The sequence below is a fragment of the Pseudopodoces humilis genome, chromosome 14 (assembly GCF_049639895.1).
Source record: "Pseudopodoces humilis isolate 2021_Gansu_Grassland_sample_001 chromosome 14, ASM4963989v1, whole genome shotgun sequence".
In the NCBI taxonomy this organism is placed as follows: Eukaryota; Metazoa; Chordata; class Aves; order Passeriformes; family Paridae; genus Pseudopodoces; species Pseudopodoces humilis.
In genome coordinates this window covers 11800664-11822532 of record NC_142213.1, presented here as the reverse complement: position 1 = coordinate 11822532, position 21869 = coordinate 11800664, and the positions used below count along the sequence as shown (strand labels likewise).

Genomic DNA, 21869 nt, shown 5'->3' with positions numbered 1-21869 from the left:
TACAGATGGAAATGACATAAAGAGGAGTATATTCCTGACTTTAAGATTTCCACTAGTTAATATACTTGAAAAATTCGCAAAACAAAGAATTATTTTCCATGAAAAACACACATGACTGAGCAACCACCTGAGTAAGCTGTTAAAAAAAAATAACAACCTGATAGAAGAACATGTTTATGGAAATCACACAATGATGTATAAGAGTTTATCAGCTCTAAAGAGGATTCTTCTCTGGATAGTTCATGACCAGACTTCCATTTTTGTGCCTGGACTCCTCTGTAAATTCACTACTGTCTCAACATTTAAGCACCTCCTAGAAGTTACACTGGTCCTTAGTACAGAAAAGTCCTTCCCTTCCCCACATTTTCATACCATGCTAAATAATCAGGAGGGACCCAGGCATGTCCTGTGGCAGATGTGAACCTCTGCAACACACAACCTTCCATGGAAGTGACCTCAGACCAGATCCTTGCATAAACAAAGGTAACCCCACAAATTTGCCATCTTGTGGAGTGAGTAAATCTGGGACTTACTCCAGCCATGTTCTTTGTCTTTTCTGACCACACTTCTCAAATCAGCTCTGCTGAGAACAAATGTCCAGGGTGCTGAGGGGGTGGTGCCAGTGACAGGTGAGGAGCAATGCAAATTCCTCCTCAACATGAGGAAGAACTTCCTGACCCTGAGGGTGGCAGTGCCCTGGAACAGCTGCCCAGGGAGGGCAGGGAGCCTCCCTCTCTGGAGACATCCCAAACCCACCTGGACATGTTCTGAACCTGCTCCAGGTGACCCTGCCATGGCAGGGCTTGGACTGGGTGGTCTCCAGAGGTGATCCAGCCTTAGTGATTCTGGGATTCTGGGATTTGCTAAGTAGCAGAATGGCAGAAAAACTGATCAGGCCCCAGAAAAAAATTAATCAAAGAAAAGTTTAGGTAAAGGAAAGAAATAATTGTGGGGTTTTCTCCATAAGGAAAACAAAATTAATGACCAATGTGGTCTTAAAATCATGTAACTGTTTAGGTTGAAAGGGATCTTTAAAGCTCATCCAATCCAACCTCTCTGCAATGAACAGTTACATCTTCAGCAAGATCAGGTTACTTTAAGTCCCATTAACCTCACCTTGAATGTTTCCTGGGACGGGGCATCTCAGGGCAACCTGTGCCAGTGTTTTATCACCTTCATTATAAAAATATTCCTTTATATCCAATTTAAATTAATCTTCCTTCAGTTTAAGACCATTACCCCTTTCCCTATCACAATAGGACCTGCTAAAAAGTTTGCCTCCATCTTTCTTACACACCCCCTTCAATTCTTGAAAGGCCACAGCACTTTTTTTAAAGCTGCATTATGAAAGCTGGCTGTGGTACACACCTTACCTCATTTCTTGGTCTGAGCAGAAGAGCACAAAGTTGCTGTACTGTGTCTGACACTGTCCAGTTACCCCATCAGACTCCACACTCCAGAGAGATCACAAAGCAGTTCATCATCCCTTGTAAGAGAAGGCCCATATAAGCACAGGAAAAAACACATGGAAACAATAAAGTAGAAAATATTAAAATATAAAAAATTTAAAACCTTAAAAGAAAAAATAAACCAAAACATTGAGCACAAAATGACTTTACTAACAGTACTGAGCTTTGAATCACACCAAACACTGGCATTGTGCCTCACTGAGAAGGCAGTTTGCCAGGTATTGCCATGGCCAGCTAATAACCGTTCACACACAATGGGCAACAGAGATTAAACCCAAATATTTGAAGTTTTGCTTTAAAAATATTTTTACCATATTTAAGAAATAAAGCAGTATTTTATTCTTTCATATTGGAAGTATTAAGCCAATTTCTTCAACACTAAAGCACTTTTTATTTCCACAAGCCACTACTATATGTGTTTTCCCTCCTGGGTGTCCTGCTATAGTGTGTGTGCACCCTTGTGCAAGGCTGCAAAGTCCTGGGAATTCCTTTAAGTCACTCAAGTCCTATGCCAGGTGTTTGCAAGGATTAACGTTTCAAGGACTTAAACAGATTGTGGATTTCTATAATTTGCTTTGAAATCCTATTCTTAGACTGGATGATAACTGATATTACTGGACAAAGTTAAAGAAAACCCTCTCACATTTTCATTTTTTACTATTTCAGGGCTGTTGTTTCCTGTTTCATGCTGGAGCCATGGGGTAAAGAAATGTGAGGGATTTTATGATGCAGAAAGACTTATTTTCTAAAGGAAAACACAGGCAGAGGTTGTGTTTTCCTGACATCACTGTGAATGATTTTGATGATTTGCTCTTTGCTATCAGTAACTGATATGGCCATGGAAAATGTGATACAAGACAGAGATTTGGAAAATTTTGTTTTAATGCCGTGCCTGAAAAGTCTTCTGTCTAACAGTACACGTTCCCTCTGGATTAAGTAACCTTTGCAAGTTTTCCACAAACTGATTCTGCCGAATAGAAATTGATTAATGAGCTCAGACACTGAAATTGTCACTAGAAAATAGCCATTGAGATTCCAGTCAGCAATCTCCAGCCCCAGGGTCAAGGAAGACCATGGACCGACTTCTCTGAAAAGAGAGCAGCCTTCATTTGTCTTTTCTCTAACTTCATTTTAACTGTGCCTGGTGGCACTGGGCGCAGCCAGGAGTCTGCCACCACTTTTTTGATAAACCCATGTACTGAGGGCTTCTTCTCTGAGCTGTAAACATTCCCTCAAGGCTATAACCTCATGGGGCTGAACCTCCATACCTCGAAGCTTGTGACATTATTTATAATGTGCAAAATTAGAGAAAAGTTGGAATCAAACACAGTGTCATTCCAGGCATTAGAGGCATCATCCATGATGTTCCTTCTAAAGTTTCCTGATGCTGTTGTTGCCAGTTTCTTCTGAAAATACACACAGTAGTAGCATCCAGCCTACTTGAGAGGGTTCACTTCTCTTTCACTTCATTTTGCTTCATGCCACGACAGCTAACACAACGAGCCATGTTTAATAATAAACCTACATAAATACATAAATTAAAGACTCCAAAGAGTTTCTCTGGACAGTGTTCAACACTCCTCCCAGTCCCCAGACCTCAGAAGTTTTCATTTGCTGGCCTGAGAGACTGAGTTTTCAGTACAAGCTGCAGATACTGGAAATTATGTAAAAGTTGTATCACAGAGAATCATATTTTATGATATAAACTGGATTTCTAGAAAGACAAAAATTTGTGAATTATAAATGAAACAGTTCATGTTTTGTCAACCAACTTTAAATTCTATTTTCCTGGTATCTATTCCATCAGTAAGGAGAGATGTTTTATGTGTGGCATTAGAAAAGTTGGTTTTTTTCTTCTGTGAGATCTTAATACATTGATTCAGAATAAATTCTTTTTCTGTCCTTTAAAAATAATGTATTTTAAAGTTAGAAGGTTTCCAGCACTCATATTTCTCTAATGTAAATTGCAGCAAGAGATGAAACTCACCAGGTTTCTCTTTCCCACCTGCAGGATGGACGTCAGAAATTTCTTAGGAATACTGTGATGAAAAATTCTGCCTTGTGTATAGATTTTGGTGCAGAATTTCTGTGCACCTGACTGGTGACATCAGTGGCCATTCTGAAAACCCTGTGCCTATGGGGAATACAGTGTCTGAGCTACTAACTTCTATATTTCTATACAAATCCCTATATTTATAAATCTGTCCTGCATTTTATAAGACATTGCACTGCACTGAAAATCAAGCTTTTAAATCAACCTTTAAAAAATAGCAATAAGTTACACCAAAAAGATCATGTGAAATTAATTGTATTCAGCACATGCTAGCAAAGATTTTTGTTTTATCCTAGCCAGCCAATAAAATAAAAGCAGCTAATTAACGAAAATTAATTTTTACAGACAAAGCACTTCAGACACTAAATTGCAAAGTATTAACAAAGTATATGCACAAATTTAGAATTTGTTCCAATCATACCCCACTTTTTATTTCTCTGATGCCCTTATTGCAACGATAATTGAGCTATAATGAATTGTAAGAGTATCTTGTACCTGAGGGAAGCAGGACTGACAGACACACAGGTTTTGCTGCCTAGAAATAGAGTATTTCTAGTTATAATGATAGCCAGACAAAAAGCATACAGGCCTGAGTGGCTGCTTTGGCGTTATTTTCATCAGATGTCATAAGGTCCCTGGGTACTTGTACAATCAGTAACACTTCACAGAACCCTCACTTCTAACAAATAATTAGCTAAAATTGAACCAGAGATTTCTTACATGCATGTCATAGGTTTGATATGAATAATGAGGGAAAAGGTTAACAGCAGGTCATAGATAGTTCCCTATCTTCCAGCTTATTTATTCAGTGAAATGAGAAATTGATCACATTATTTTGTATAGAAGAACCTGATTCATTACAATCAGCTCTGAATTGGCAGTTTTTGCTTTAGGCAATTTCAGAACATTACTTATGCTTAAAGAGTTACTGGTAAGGTCATCTTACAACTTGTAGTCACCTCTCTGACCCCTTCCTGACCAGAGCTGCAAAAGCTTAAGCATATGTGAAAATTGAAAAAGGCATGCAAATGAACAGAAAATTAATGGTTAAAGAAGAGAAGCTGAACAAACAAACCCATCCAGCCAAAGTCGGGAAACCATATTCAGGTGTACTAGAAAACATCAGGAACACATAATTTCTTGCATATCAAAAGTACAGAGTCTTCCCTAATTTGGTTATTGGAGGGAGGATTAATCTGATAATCAGTGTTATTAACCAGTGTGATTACCAGCTGTATTAACCAGTGGCTGGCAAGAAAAAGGAAAGGCAAAGGAGATGGCTACAGGTAAGGATCTGAAGGTGGCACTACGGGGGCTGCAGGGACAGAAAAGACTGGTTACCTCTTACACCTAAGAGTAGCACTGGCCACTACTCCATCTTCTATTGACCCAAACTCCCTTGGCACCATGAACCAAGTTTTTTTTATTCTAAAGAAGGTTTATAACAACTTTCCAGAACTGCTCACACCACATGAAAAGCTCTTCTAAGTGCTCCCTGTCTCCAAGAATGCTTTTACCACTTCCCACACCAGAACCACTCTAACCAGGTTGTCTTTTCCAGACAGAATAAGGAACTGCAATCCCTGCAGGGCCACAATCAATTCCTTCCCAATTACAGAGACACATGGGGTAAAGGTAGTGAAAACTGCCCTGTTTCAGAGCCAGTGTCATTCAGACTTTGCAGAGAGCTGCTGCTGGGCTCTGGGTTAGGTGGCAGATTCTCATTGAAAGTACAAGCTTAAATAACAATAGTTATTGTATTTAATTATTTTTTAAAAACTTAGCCCTTGAATCAGGTTATGCACCTCACTGTGTGTTACAAGGAAAATAGAGGGGAAACTGTAATAAGTATTTGAGAAAGAGGGTGGAAAAGGAGCCAGACAGAACTTCAGCTGATTTATGACTAAGGGTGTAAAGTGGTACAGAATTAACTGCTTAGCATATGCCATTCATTAAAACAGCCATCAAAGAGCAACAAGTACAAAACAAAGAAATACTGCATGTATGTTATAGTTGGAATAACTTCTTAATTATGCCTGTTAGCTCCACTATCGCCACTTCAAAGCGTAAGAAACTGGTGGTTTAAAAATCATCCTGGTGGGTAACTGAGCTAGGATATGTTCAAGGATATACAAAATATAATCTACAGATGATTCTTTTTAAGTACCTAAGTTCCATATGCTTGGGGAGTTAATGCTAAAATCTACAAAGGAACTTCAGCATCTAAAAGGAGATTGAGAGGACTTCTTCGGGCTTCTACAGCCAGTAAAGGAATTCTTCAAACTCCTCCCTGACCCCACAGTTGCTAGAAGTCTATAATTGGTTACAAGTCCCTTAATAATGTTTACTGAGTGCTTAATGGTCTGTTTTACACTTGATGAAACTGCCTTCTCACCAGCAGAAGGAGGTACCTTGAGGTTATTGAGCAGCTAAAAATGACATGATCAACAAGAAGGAAGTTGTCTTATGTTCCCTAAGAACCAAGGCTTCCAAAGCACAGCAGCCTGGCAGGGGTTATCAGAACCTGTCCAATGCACATCTGCAGGAGAAAGGTGATCAAAGAGGAACACATCTCAATCTTTATACAATAGGTTAATGACCTCATGCTCAAAGCCTTCCTTAATCTGAGAGAATCCAAAGAAGTTTCTTGTCTTCCAGTTTTTTAGTCATGAAAAAGCTATTGGAAATACAGTTGTGGAGATGCCGTTTCCTTCTAAAACTGCCCTAAAAGTGGCAGTTAAGAGTGATTTAAAATACGTAAAATATGTGCACCTGTAACAATCATGTAAATCAATACTGGTAGTGGGACAGATGAATGGTGTTTTATGCCCACTAGAAACTGGCTGATACCTGCAGCTTTCTTATCTTTAGGATAATTAATTTACTTAGATTTGTTCAACATTCATAAGGAAAGAGGTTGAAAAGAAAATAGGAAATATCGATTTTAACAAAAAAAAGCAGCTCAGAAATGTATGGAAGTCTGTGCATCTCACAGTAGTAAACACTACTTCAAATATTTTTATGGATATATTTTATCCAACTTCCTTGGTACATGATTGGCCTTTCTGGCCAATTTACATGAGCTATGTAATTAAAAGGTTAATAGAAGCAACACTAAGTATCAGCTACATATTTTATGTATTCCATTGCAACATATCTAATGCTTTCCCCTTTTCTCACACGTATTTGATTTTGTAGCAAGTAGCAAAGGAAGAACTTTCTGTCCTTAGAATCAGGCCTTTCAATATTGTTTTCATAAATTCTAGCCATTTTCCCAGGAAAGTCACTATAAACATAGGTGTTTATACATTCCATTAAAGATATGCCTTTTGATGGACATCTCTCACAGCCAGTGTGGTTGGGAAGGTGGTGACCTGATTATCCAATCCCTGGTCGCTGTCAAAAACCTATAAATACTGAAAGAATAAATAAACTTTTCTTCCTCTTTCACCACACCTCGAGCTGCGTCCGTGTGGATCATTTCATGTACGACAGTGACAACTTCCCATGTCCTTTCAGTCTCTAAAATTGTCACCCTTCTGCAATCTCCCTTAAGACAAAGTTTCTTCCCTTCCTTTAGGCCTTGCTTTATTTCCAGGCTGCTGCTTGTGTTCCTTTACGCACCACCCACATAGATTTAAACCTTCTTTTGTAGGAGTGTGCAGCAGCTTTGGATCCAGTCAAAGCTTTTCTTGCAACAGACTGTCCATCTCTGCACAGGCAGCTGGGGAAGTCCAGCTGCCACAGGCCCACGAGAGCAAAGCAGGTCTCTTCTAACCTCACCCCTTTTCCAGATCTCTGGCTGTGTCAGCACGCTGGATTTACTGTTTATATCTGCTAGGACATACAGTATTTGGAACAACCAGGCACTTTGCAGCAATTCTAAAAGCCAGCCACTTTTTTTTTATTCTGGCTAGCACAAAACATATGTCTGTCTAAACAAAATAATGCATATATGCACAGTCCCTCCCCAGCCTCAGAATCCCATCGGTGCTTTTACTTCTGTGCCACCAACCAGCTGTACTGGAAGATTAGAGAGGGAAGACATCTCTGCTGGGAAAACTCACTGCAGACTGTAAGGTCTTGCAGTTCTGCTCCTATTAGACTCAAGAATTTAAAGGTCTTCACAAACCATTAAGGCCTGAGCTCTATTTTTTTTTCCTGTTGAAAATTTTCTGGTTGGACGAGCCAAGCTTCCTATAGTGAAGCCAAAGAAAAAATTGTTCTGAGATGTTCCCACAAGAGCTACCAAAATTCAGAAATGGTAGTTCTTGTTCAGAATAGGAACAGCCCTGAAAAATAAAGAGTACATTACATATTCAGATAGCATAAGTTAACATCTAAAGAGACAACATACAGACCATGAATTATCCTTGTGAAAATGAAAAGCAATTTTCCCCTTTGGAACTATTATCTATAGCCAGTAGTTATAGATCCGGTGCCCAAAAGTGAATAAAAAAATTAGTTATAGCAAAATATGAATGCCAAAAACTCAACAGTTAAAGTACCATTTATTTGAATAAAGACAGAACTAGAATCGTCTTGCGTTTTCATCCAAGTATGTGTTTGCAAAAGCTGCAAAATTTTGTGGAGTCAAGAGTTCTACATTGCATTTATGGTTTCCAGGGTGGATTCATCCTGAGAAACAAACTTATGAAAAAGTGAGTACCCTACCTATTTAAATCTAAAATTAAGCAGCCCTACATAAACCTAGTTTGTTGAAGTATTTGAAAGGATTTCTGCTCAAACTCAAGGTGATGACACCTTTCAAGCTTTGAAGGCAGCACAAAGCAAAATTGTGATTTTTTCAGGCTAGCTGTAGACAGACCTATCCCATGATAAATTGTACTTCCAGCTACAAACCTCAGAGGCCTAAAAAAATAGCTAACATCCTATTTCTACAACAACAGTATTATAGTCTTTCTTCAAACTTTCCTAAATCCCTGTAATAAATGGAAGATATTTCATTTTAGACACTTGCAGATTCCATAATGAGTTAAGCCTCTTTACAGTTTATTTTAATAAAGCACAGCTTTCTAAATATACAGAGGCTATAAAACTTGCAGGTTGGAGCAATAATATGTTTAGTAGCCTTGCTTTATAAAGTGGAAATGTTTGCATGTCTCAAATTACGAGCAATTTAAAGTAGGAAGTAAGCAAACTAGCTCTTGTGTTATGAAGCTTGACATTGTTAAGCCTTAAGAGAACACATACTTCAAAGTCACACAGACTGAAATATGCTCTGTAAGCTTGGCAAGAGGACCAGTGCCATAATGATCTACTGCACAAGAATCACTACAAATTTCCATTTCTGTGTGAAGTCGCTTTGTTGTAAACTTTAAAACTTTACTGCTGCTCCTATTTTTAAAATTTATCCATTATTAATTTTCTTATAAAAAGACCAAGGCATATGAAAAACATAAGATCTTCCTTTGAATATCAACTAAGAAAGGTATTAACTGCAAACTATAAATAGTAAAAATATCTACCAGTGTTCAAATGAACAGAGTCAGAAATATCAATTGATAACAAATATCTCAAAGGTAAATTACTATTCTTTTCCCCTGCACTAATATAATTGTGGAGACTCTTCTTTCCTCTCCATGAATCTGGTATTAATTTTGCCTTGACACCTGTGTCTTTTCTGCTCATAAGCAGCAGAATTAAAGTCAATTATACTACTTACAAAGTTGATAATTCCTAGTTCTTCTCTAAGTTAAAAATTAATATTAAATTATTGTTTATATGAAATAAAACAAAATATTAATAAACAACTAGAAACATAACAGAAATTTAAAAATCTCAACCTAAGCGGTCTCTGATGATCTGTCAAACCAGCCTGGAATATCATGATTTTTTACATCTATACTTACTTTATTTCAGAAGGGAACTGATTTGAAGTGCACACACCTGGACCTGAAAAGAGTTATTCTCAAAGAAGGCTACAGCATAACAAATACACATATGCACAACTCACAACTAGAGTGCTCCATGCATAAATATTTAGAAAAAGAAACATCATTAATCAGCTCATTTAATAATACACTGCAAATAAGATGCCTAGAGGGAAATCAACAGTGTAAAACTGTATCCAAAGTTTTACAGGTAATTCTAACTAAGGATCATTGCTTTGTGTCCATTATAATGCACAAATAATTCTCATCTTTATAATGGTTCTAAAAATCTTCACTTTAAAAATTGTCTCCCAATATTGTGATGCAATATATGCAAAACCATGAACCTCACTGCAAATTCACCCAATTTTTTTAATTTCAGTCTGCTCAGTTTTGTATGTGAGTTGCATTTAATGAACGTTCTTATTTTTCCTTTGTTCCTTCAGTACTCATTTAGATGGAAGTCACTGGCTGACGTTAGACATTTTTATCACACACCAAGCTGAATCTTATACATAAAATGTTGTTGGGGCCTTATAAAAATAAAGATTCTTGACGAATTGTCACCATAGAATTGAGTTACTATTTCTATCCATTCCATTGGCACTAAAATACAGTTTTTTTAAAAAAAAAGAACAAAGGCAGAAGGAGGTGTTCATGAACAGCTCCTCCTCATATATTTTGGAAAAGGGTATCTTTTCCAAAACCCTTTTATTTTGATATATATACAGGGTAGGTCTGTGAACACAGAGGTGCTCCTTTTGGAAATATTTAGTCAGCAGAGAGAGATGGCAGATCTTCCATGGTGTATATCTATTTCTGAGAGTTCATTAAACATCATACAGGAGATCATTAGGAATAGACAAGGATGACACAATAAACCAACTGAATGAGATATTCCAAACTAACTAAATCCTTGGTGCTTTTGAAAATCCCTGTCCGTGTGCTTGAACACAACAAATGCCTGAGCATTTTAACAGCCTTTGCATCTAATCAGCATTGATTCTGTAATTCAACCTTGGAAGACTGCTAGCACAATATTACTGTCAGGAAGAGATATTAATGTTTATTAAATATAGTTGAAGTTTTTAGTTCATCTTCTGACAAATGCAGGCCCTTTGGTGAAGGACTAAAGCTGCTGGGTGCAGGAAGTCACAGAGATGCCCTTCCCTGCTTCAGAGGAGTTTGCTGAGCAGCTGAGGGAACGTGGACCAGAGGCTGCTACAGCTGCTAAGGGACTACCAAATTTCTGTATTACACCATGGTTGATAATGTAGGTTTCCTCACTGACATATAGGAGCTGATATCAGCTCTCACAAATGCAGTTTTATTAGCTGAGTATAGAACATGAAGGAACAAAAACTTGCAAAGTGAGTTCAAATAAGCTGGTGTGGAAGCAGATACGTAGCACAGGCCTTTGAGTTTCCACACCTTTGCTTATATGCCAGGAAACTGAACCTTCCCTTTCAAACAATTAGAAAGTGATAGTAGCAGCAAATCAGTCTTTGTTCAACCAAAGCTACAGAACTCTTTGTGCAAAATTCGATCTCTCCGGACGCTATCTCCCCAAGCATACGTGATGTATGCAGTTTGCCTTTTTTCTAAAAAACAAGAAACATTAGTCAGTTCAGCAGAAAAAGGGCCTGTGGATTTCTGTGGGCTCATATCATCACAAAAGGAATTGACTAGTTTGAACCAGACCATATGCAGGTGATGATAGGGCTGTCCTGCTGACTCTGATATAATAAGCAGCTTCAATTGGCTATAAAATAAAAACTGCATCTTTATAGGTCTGGGTTTTAATTTGTTTGTTTTGGGGTTTTTTTGTTTGTTTGTTGTTTTTTTTTGTTTTGTTTTGTTTGCTTTTTTGGTTTTTGTGTTTTGAGTTTTCTTTTTTGTAAGTCATGTGCATTGAGCATCAGAATGCTTTGTCAGATAATGCTTTCAGTTGATGCTTTTGGAGACTTGAATGCATGTAGCTCCTGACAATGATTATATGCACGTGTTCCATATAATTGCAAAAGCACACCCATTATGAAAGATTAGTACAGTTGTGCTTATGATGTATTTAGGTCGTCTGTTACTGAATATTTCTACTGTCAGTACAACAAAAGTGTGATGATCACAGTTAAAGCTTAACAAAGGAAATGCTGTCAGGCAATTAGTAAGCTGAAGTCAGCAGTACTAAAGTGAAATATATCATGTTTGGAATAGCACAGTGGTTTGCTTGTGATAAATGTTGAAACAGGTCCTCATACACAGAACATATCCTAGCCTTGGAAAAGAGTTTAGCATCTGAAAAAAAAAAACAAACAAAAATCCCCAGCCCCACAAAACAAAAAATCCCAGAACTTTAACTTCTTATTGCATTTCTTAGTTTTCAAAATAGTCTCAGCCAGTGGCATCTAGAAAGGTATTTACTTATAATAGGACTTTTGCCGTTTATGAAAAGCTAACAGCACACCTCCGGAGAAGACTGCAGAACAAACACATATATCCACTTAAGAGAGAGTCCATCAAATGAATAATCTCATAAACTGCAGAAATTGTGAAAAAATCAAGTGAATTTTATTCTTGAAACACAATTATGCAAAAAAAAAAAAGAAATTATTTGGCAAAACCTGATAATACTAGGCTCTTGATTCCATTAGAGGAAATAAGAAGGTAGAAATAGAGTAAATTCAAAGTCTTCAAAGTCTCTAAGCCTTGCCCATTGAAAAATAAATTAAGAAAGAGATAACATATATTTTAGAAAGGAATAACAGCTAAATTCAAGTACAGCCTGATCAAGCATGATTTCATCACAATTTAGTCAATATTTGTTGGCTTACATAAGCTCTATTTGTTCTTAAAGGTTTTACTGGCCCCACTTTTTGTCAGACTTCAGTCTTACTTAGCCTAGTTGTCATACCCATGACAATAAATGGTACTATATCATGTTATAAGAAGAGAGGCCAGATCGTTCCTGACAAAAAGTGATGTGTTTTTAAAACCACTGGAATACAGTTCAGTGAGAGAATGTGTAAAATGAGATAAGCCAAAGCAAAAATACTGCAGGCCTGGAACAGAGAGAGAGGGGGAAAAAAAATCCTTATTGTACTCTAGAGCTCAATTATCAAAAATATTCTCAATATCAAAACCAATATATTGTGAAAAATTCCTGAGCAATATACAAAACAAAGTTAATACTAAGTTAATTCTGAGCCTGTTAACCCTTGGGTGGTGGAATACTAATGCACAATACAAAAATGAAAGAAATTCAGCAAAGAAAAGTGTTTGTCAGGATTGCTAAAATCAGCAATACCAAATCCTTGTCAAGTTAACAACTCTGGAAAGTACAAGTGTTTTCATTTACAGTGCAGACCAAAAACAGTAGTAAAAAATGTTTGTCAAATCCAACGTTCTGTCAATAATATTTGTCATTACAAATCTTAGACTACTGGAAAGGATGAAAATTGGGAAGAGTGAGCAAAGGAAGTGATAAATTCTGAAGACAAACTGTGTGAGAGAGCCTCCTTCTCTCTGCCTCTATGGGTCAGATCCTTGCCCAGGCTCACTGTGACCAAGAAGCAATAAGGAAGCCACACCCTATAAACCCTAAATCACACAACCACTCTATAAAAAAGCTGGCAAATGTTCTCTGATAGTCTTTGGTGTTGTTTTGTGAAGTTGCTGCCTGTTATGGGATCCAGAAGTTCAAACCTCCCTGGCACTTGGCATATGCTGCAGAGGGCTCAAGAGTGACAAACCCACACACAATTGTATATCTGGCCCAAAGATCTTTAAGGCTGTGTTTTCAGGCAGGCAGATGCTTTGGGGAAGTCCACCATTGTTATCCCATAGAAAGGGAAGGAGCTGTCCTCTGGCAGCTCTCTTGCAAAAAGTTCTACATCCCCACTGATCATCACCTCTTTCTCAGAGACTCTGTCTGTGGCACACTCATTTAACGTCATATCAGTGACCTTCCACACTCATGACTTTCAGGATCACCCAGACAGGTGGAACCAAACTGCCCAGACAGTCATGGCTCCATTCACATCTAGAGAAAATCATCTTAGAATCTTTTTAACGGCAGATGAAGTAGAATGAGACAATGTCTGTGAGCACTTGACACTGATTTATGATTCACCATTTATTTTTAAGGACATGCATGCCCTTCACTATGGTGGTTAACAATGTTTCAAAAAAATTCTGAAAATATTTTTTTTCTGAAGGAATAACCATTCAATTTTCTGTGAAGTTCTGCTTTTTGCTTCATTAATTCTAGAATTCCACTTAGTTCTAATGGAAAAATTCTTCTCCCAAAGGAAAGGACACTTCTCAGGCAGCTGGATAGACCTCTGCTGCCTTTGCTTGCAGCCTTGAACTGACTTTATCTTCCACTACAAGTGCCAAGACAACAGAACACTGTGTTCCACCTGTACAGCACATATGGCACCCTTGGACAGCAAAAACTTAGTTCTTAAAACTTCAAAATAAGAGAAAACACCTCCTTAAGCTGTCAATAACCTGTCAGCTATCAGAGGAGAGGTAACCAGGGTATCTGTGAAAAGCTATCCAATGCTCAAGCTATTCCACAAAGCAGAAACTGTGTAACATCACTGTCTGAGGGCAGAACTTGAAAGATATTTATGAAGTTCCAGATGCACAGACTTCACTTCCCTTCACTTTTTGCATATATTTAAAAACTCCTCAGCCTGTGATCCAGGTTACACCTTATTAATCGTTTTCTCCCCACTTCTGAGTGAAACTCTCTCTTACATTCTGCCCTCTGCCAGACACAGCTGCATAAGCTCTCTCCCCTTTTATCTTCTTGCACACAACAAGGACCTTATGCTTCAGTTTGATATCTATTAATTGCTTTTAATGATATTTGGCAGTGGAAAAAAAATATCCACCAACTTCCATACATCTAATAATTGTAAGTTTTGTGCAAAGCACATCTCAGTAATTCTGCAGGAATGAGAGCTTTGATAAGATTGAGAGTATAGGCAGTCACCTGAACAGCTCCTGCTTCAATTCATTCTACTTATTTTCCTTATGGGATGTCTGCTTCATTTTTTTATTGTGTGCCATGAGATATGAGGAGGGACCAGACTTTCTTTGACAATCTGAATTGTTTTCTCAGGACATCAACCAACACTGACAATATGCAATTTCTCAGGATGAATTATCTTGATAGGCAGAACTCTAATGACATCAGGAAACCAGCAGCCCCAGCATTAGTAATGATAACATTTTCCTCTCACTCAGAATTGTATGGTGGCCTGAAGAACTTCCATTCACTGGTAAGAAAGACACTGGATGCACATAGGTTCAACCCAGGTAGGCTACAGGTTTCCTGCTGGTTTTTTAGGTGTTTTTTCAGTTTTTCTTCAGTTTTATGAACTTTCATTTTGGATGTGTTGAATTACCAGAAAAGGACAACTGCACTTTCACCAAAACAGCATAATGGGTGAAATCAGAATGATGGAAAACTACATGTGGTGTCAGGACAAGAATGCTAATACAACTTCTGGAGTTGAACCCTACAGAACCAGGCTCAGTACAGACGCTGTACAGGAGCAGTCAGGATCTGGCAGGAGGTGCAGACATCTGTGGGACCCCTGTTCAGCAAAGATTGCAAATCCACTGTCACCAGCTCCACAGTTTGCAGCCTCAGATGTGTCCCTTTCTTCACTCTCTCTTTTTCCTTTACAGGAATGACCCAATCCCCTTTCTCAGGGACAGGAAATCTCAAATTTGTTTTTGCTAGTTTGAGCAGCTTCTTCTTGATGTCCCAGGGACTACAGAGAAGGCAGTTACATCTTTGCTCTTTATCCGAGCTATGTGTGCCTTTGGAATCAATGTCAGCAGCAGGAGTAGAAGGAGAGGTTTAGGACTTAATTTCACTATCATATACAAATATACAGGTCCATCCAACAACCTCAGAGGGATTTTTGACTTTCTGCCCTGATCGTACCCTGCATACCATGGCAGGAGAAAGTGAAGTATTTAACATCCACAGCCAACAGAAAACCTAACCCCTGAGTTTCCACTTCATTTCTGCTACTGCTCTTATTATTATTGTCATCTCATTTAGCCAGTAAGCTATTCCCTTACCAAGTTTATGATGATGTAATCACATTGTCTTCAACTGAGTTATTGATTTATACTAGCATGAGAAGAGTCTGGCCTCTTGGTAGATATAATAAATATCTACAAAATGAGAATAAAGACCAATTAGTGCTTGCACAGAAGCTGTTTGCACTAAAATTAATTCTGTCTGCAGTAATTCTAGACAGCAGACAGAAATGTCAGTAGAAAACAGGGTATTTTATTTTGTTTTTCTCTTCCTACTTACTTTATTTAAAGGATATATGTTTTTTTCAATCAATGCTATTTGTTAAAGTTGTCATTAAAAGTAAATGGATTAAGCCCAATTCTGCCAGACAACGTGTGCCACTCAAGAGCCCTACAGTATGAAAACATCTTTCCTGAGTCTACAGATTTCTGCACAGCAAGGGTTCTTCCATGGTTTCTCAGCATTGTACACATCATCTCACATCACAGACTGAGCTGTTACAAAGAGACACTGGTACCTTCCACACAAAGGTCACGGGCCACTGTTATTGACAAATGCCTTTAATCCTTGGGATGCTTCAAAAGGTGAAGATTAGCAGCAATCCTCAGAACTCGCACCCAGGAGATAGCTATTTGTCAAAAAGTTGATTTTATTGATGCTTACAAAAGAAGGAGAGTATGTAATTCATCTAATAAAAGTCAGGTCTTGTTTGCCTAGACTCCAGAGTTTTGACAGTTCCCTCACTGATGTGTTTGATGTTGAGTTTCATATAATAAATGCAAATTTTTTCATCAGCTATGCATCTTCTTAGGAGCAACTGGTATTATTGTGTGGATTTTCTTCCTTGGTTTTCTCCAGAGTTTTTCCCCTTAAAGTCTTTGTTTCCTTTAGAATTCATTATAAATGACATAATTATATGTCTTTTTCTCCCTTGATTGAGAGCATTTCTTACAGATGATGATTTACCATTTGGAAATTACAAATAGCATGAATAGATACAATTATTATATTGCAGAATTTCCTTTAAAATCTAGAAATGTGGTTTAGCTGAACTGTTTGTAAATGATAAGTAGGCAGGTCACATTATTTCCTCTAATCGGCATATGACCTTTGATGCAAATTGAAGTTTTTCCTCAAACTGCATTAGAAGATTTCCTCTGGAATGCTGAATAGATTTAAGATTGGGATGAGCAGAAATGAACATGGAATAAAAGTGAAAGAATTAATACAAGTAAAAACAATTATTTTTATGAGGATTCACCCAGGAAATCACCCTGTTTCAGTAAGGTGATATTCCAGCACCTGAGACAGAGTCAAACCAAAGCACATCTACTGAAAACCTTCCCATCAGTTTTGGCTAGACCTTGGCCCTGGTTTACACAGAAGTTGCATTAACAACTAATTCATTTTTTGAGTCCCATTTTCCATAGAGAGAAAAAACAGAAAACAAAGTTTAAAAGTGTAAACCATGGTGGTATGGGGCTAGAAGTCTTTTTATAGGGTCACCTGTCATCATAGGATTTATTTCTGGAATGCTTGAATGGGTCTTGGAGGTGATTCTCTATAGTTTAAGAAGATGCACCAAAAATAACAGTTTTTTATTTGTCACACATAAATGCACACATAAATTTCTTGTTTTGTTCTTGTTCCTATGGAACTACCAGAATGCAAATACATTAAAAATGAAACCATTAATATTGTGACACTGGTGTAGATTAATTAAACAAAAGCCCAGGAACACTTCCATACATATGTGAATGTGTCCATTTCTGTGTTGGTACTGCTGGTACCCATCCTCTGAAAGGGCTGCAGCAAAGTCTGGTACAGAAAGTATGGCCTGAAGCCCACAAAATCAATCTGCAAATGCAGTGACTTCAAGAGAGTCCTGTGTGCAACAGATGGCTGTTAACAGCCAGCTCTGAGCATTTGAAACAGGCTCATCCTGCCTTGGCAAACCAGGGCCAGAGCATCCATTAATGGAGTGAGGAGAGGAGGTGAGAGGGCCAAGGGAATTAAAGATCAAAGAGCTTCAATTAGGCAATGTTAATGAGGAATAATCTCAAAAGGTCTCCACTTTTGCAAAAAGCCTTCAGTTTGTTCTATAGACAGAACTCTGTGTAATGTAGAGCCATCTCTCCATAAATCCAGATTGTTTTCAGGCTCCAGACTCTGCCAGGGAGCCATGGTAGGGCTGCTATCATATTAAGCATACTCTGAGTGGAATCCAAGTCAAAGCTCATTTTCATTTCAGTCTGTGCAGGGCCAAGGCTTAAGACTTCTTCATACCCTATTTGAAATGTCTGATATGAGGTTCCATTTTTTCATCAAACATTTGCAGCTAAGAACAAAGACATCCCAAAATACCCACATCATTATATTTTTCTGAGGTGTGTAAAAATCTTCGCTATTTCATTGTCTTCAATCATCAAACAAAATAATAAAAAAATAAATAAGCACCAAACTCTACAACTCAATCAATTCTGATGCCATATCTTGCTGCTCCAGGAAGTAATGCACAACAAACTTGACTCACATAGAACTGTCTTAGTTTATCTAAAAAAACCACTGCCAAGATCCAAGCTCATCCCTTCTCCTGGTCATACATTGCTATCCCTTTGCTTCTTCCAACACTGGCATTTATTTGATCAAGTCAATCAACCCACAGAAAAGAAACCCCATAAGAAGCAACAAATGTTCTACAGGTACATGGTACAGCCACAATCCAGAGTGTGTTGAAGGACTCCCTCTGTGGAGGTGTGTTGCTCCATACAAAGAAACAAAGCCCAAAGCCAAACTCTGATGACAATAAGAATACAAAAAATTTAGCTTCTACAGCAACACCAGCAAAATAATCCCAAAGAGTTTAAGAAACAGCTTCACACTGAGTTTTTCTCTTCTGTTTCTGAGGGTAACTCCTGTCCCTCCATATGCCTTCCCTTATTGTCACTCATCTGACTTTTCTCAGTCAGTACAACTTGTGAGACCTCAGGAAACCATAACCTTCTCTGGGTGGGGAACTACTTTTGCCAGGCTGATGAATGTAATTATTTCAAAGTAAAAGGAAGATGTGGCAGAAGTCCCAAGAGAGGGGCAGATAAGAACCACTTTTCCTCTGCTGTGATGAATTTGTAGATATCTGTTCATTAGGTCTAATTCAATTTAAACTAAATAAAAGTATTGTTTGCCAAATAGCTAGAACATGTAAGAAAACCTGTTTTCACTACATTTGTCCCACTGGCCTAAGCAACTGAGTGACTGTAAGGAACACAGTGACCCAGCAAAGCTGAGAATGCTGTTCCCTCCTGACATGTCCCCTGTGCCAGAGGGACAGACTTCTGGCAAAGGAAATGTGCCAAGTGTAAGTGGTGATCCTCACGGTAGAACCACACCAACAGCACAGCTGTACTGACCAGAGGCAGATCCCCTGACTGGGTACCACCACCACAGCTGAGGGACAGCATTTATTGACAGAGATAATAAAAATTAGAAAGAAAAAAAAAATCAGAAAAATCGTTCTCAGGAAGGCTGGAAAATCACATCTCTTCTACATGTGAAATTTCTAATGTTCACGTATATTTTGTTTCTAATAGACTTCCCTTAATACATATTTAACTGAAATACAAAAGTGAGATATTCTGCTTTCTAAAGGAATGAGAAAAGCAATGATCTCTGCATGCAAAAGAAACAATTTTTCATCTGGATGACCGATACTGGTCACATTATTTTCTTGTGTTTCCTCTATAAGTCTGCTTTCTGACTCCTATATCCAGGCTAGGAGGGATTTTATGTTTGAACCATCAGGGGTCTGCTGGTGCCTGTTACATCAATACTAATGGCTGTTGGGTCCTCTGATATAAGAAATCCCTAATGACTTCTGAAGATCAAACCCACAATTAAAACAACACTTTTATCAGAAGTTCTGGCCATTGTTTTCCCTTTCAAATTTTTTTTCAAAAATTATATGCTAGCAGCACATCTTGTGTTTAATAATGATATCCTGCAGAGCTCAAAGGAATTTTAAAATCATAATATTTTTTGTTTATTGTATCATGTTTTTGGGAAAAAAAATCTTTTAAAATTAAAAATAATCTATAATTGTGAACAGTATATTTTAAAATCTGTGGAGAAATAAATATTCTACTGTCAACCTGCAAAATGGAGACAACTATGAAAGTTTAAAATGTTTCACGGAATAATTTTCATGTTTTTCAACCAGCTCTAGTTGCACACTTATTACAGTAAAGCAGCTTTTAAAAAGCAGCTGTGTTTTCCACCAAGGGGTGACAGCAATTCATTGTGGGGATAATGTGTGTAAATGATCCCTTCATTATATAGGGTCTGATCTTGCATTCCTTGTGCATCCTAAGTTCACACTGAAACTAACTGTGTGTTAACAATGGTACTCCAGACAAATTCTAATGGGATAATTGTGCCATTATTGCTACCTAAATTTCCCTTGTTTCATTTGGCTTCAGCATTTTCCTTTCTGCTGCTGAGCCAAAGTCCTCAGAAGGAGTTTTGCCATATAAAGCTGCACAATTTTGGTTTGACTTGTTAGGATTTTATGCACCTTGGTAAGTGCCCTTCAGCAGCAGAGAAACTTCCTCCCTCCCATGTAGCAGGATCTGGCAACTGTTCAAAAGCAAACCAGTGCTGTCCCAGAGAGATCAGAAAATAAACATATCTGCTCAAATGGAAACACAAGAAGCCATTCAGGCTCTGGAGCACTGTCACCCAACCTGGAATTTAGCTGGGATCCTTGATCATCACAATTGTCTCACAGACACTACCTCGCTAGCCAGTGGACATTTTGCATGGACACAGAAGCAAAAACTCCAGAGCAAAATAAGAGCTGCAAATGTATCATTAAAATTTTAAAAAAAAAAATATTTTCCTACTTCAGCGGTAATTATAAAACCTTTAAACCAATGTAAAACATCCTTACAATATTAGGGCCTTCATCCTCACAGTTTGAGGATGTCTTACATGGAAAACATTATATTATTTCAAATTAACAACCAAAAAAATATCAGGGATCTGTGAGGGAAGGCAGAAAAAAATGCAGATTTCAAAGGCTAGAATTACCATACTTCTTGGTGAAGAGTAAGTTAAACACATGGTAAAAAAAAAAAAAAAAAACCAGAAAAGAAAAAGAAAATCAATACATAAAAATACCCAAATTATCTCTTACAGAATCAAAAATATAAAACATATCTCCATTATGCCCTGGTTTAATTGAAACTACATTTCTCTGAGCCTTGCCAGAAAAAAAAGGAGAATATGGCTACAGACTTCATGCGCCCACTTTTTATCTGCATGACCTGCTTCAATAGCTAAGCCAAGTTTCATTAAAAATTATTGGTCTCATAACTTTTTTTTTTCTTTGCCAAAAGACTTCCATATGGCACCAATATCAAGATAAAGTCATGGCTGTGCAAAGTTTTTCCCACTCTTAATTTTTTAAAAAACTATAAAGTGATTTTATGGCAAAGTCAAAAACCATCAAGGATGATAAGATCTCACTTGATAAAAGTCTCATGGGCTGTTGTGCTAGTTTTGAAATGGGGTATTTTTATCTGAAAGAAGACACAGGAGATGTTCTCTTGTCTTATACATGGCACTGAACTATAGCAGCTCAGTGGAATATTATCCACTTACAGGGTGCTTTGCTAACACATATTGTGGTATTAAGGAATTCTTTTGTGTTACTGTGGCATCTGCTAAAAATGTCAGATGTGATCACAGGCCTTGCAAAACAAGTATTTTAACAACCAAAACCTTATGATAGGTTATATTTCAGTGACTTGGAAACAACGCTGCATTATCTGAGAAAACAGCACAGATGTTGCTTAATAAACTGCTCAGTTTATGCATTGTATTAACCTCATGAAACATTTATGCAAATCTTGCATTAACAAAAGGTAAAAGAATCATTATAGGTTATGAAGAAAACAATGTGACAACCTTTGTTTTTACCTCCATGTTTTATGGGGGCATTTTAACTCTTAGGGGTTTCTGTTTAGGAAGACACAAGGGCATTATAGATTTTCATCTATTTTGTTTTCAGTTCTGCTATCATTCCTTCCAGCTGATTTCACATTTTATAATGCTAATAGTGGGTGTATGGTTTTGAGTTTCTCTACTGTCAGCTGGTCAGTAGGTCTGGGGGATATATTTAATGGAATCTGACAGCTGATGGAACTGATCTCATTGAAAGGGGATTTGATATGTGGGATGAATGTGGTGACCCTCAATTCGACATATTAATGACCATTATTATTCAAACTCTTGCAGCCAATATAACTCTTTTTCTTGGACACAGCAGTACATGTGTATAAAAGAAATGACTTATGGATGAGTTAGTCCATATACTAGTTTTGAGTGTCATT

At 37.7% G+C, this 21869-nt stretch overlaps 1 long non-coding RNA gene across 2 annotated transcripts in view; it reads right to left on the bottom strand.

The window, feature by feature from the left end:
* The window catches only part of LOC148183154 (uncharacterized), a 41506-nt gene extending 40030 nt beyond the window's left edge, over positions 1–1476 (bottom strand). The window contains exon 1 of one of the 2 annotated variants that reach the window (XR_015773791.1): positions 1369–1476. This is a non-coding gene — a long non-coding RNA (uncharacterized LOC148183154). The remainder of the gene's footprint in view (positions 1–1368) is intronic. The other variant, XR_015773792.1, reaches the window with a different exon arrangement.
* Between the last annotated feature and the right edge of the window lie 20393 nt (positions 1477–21869).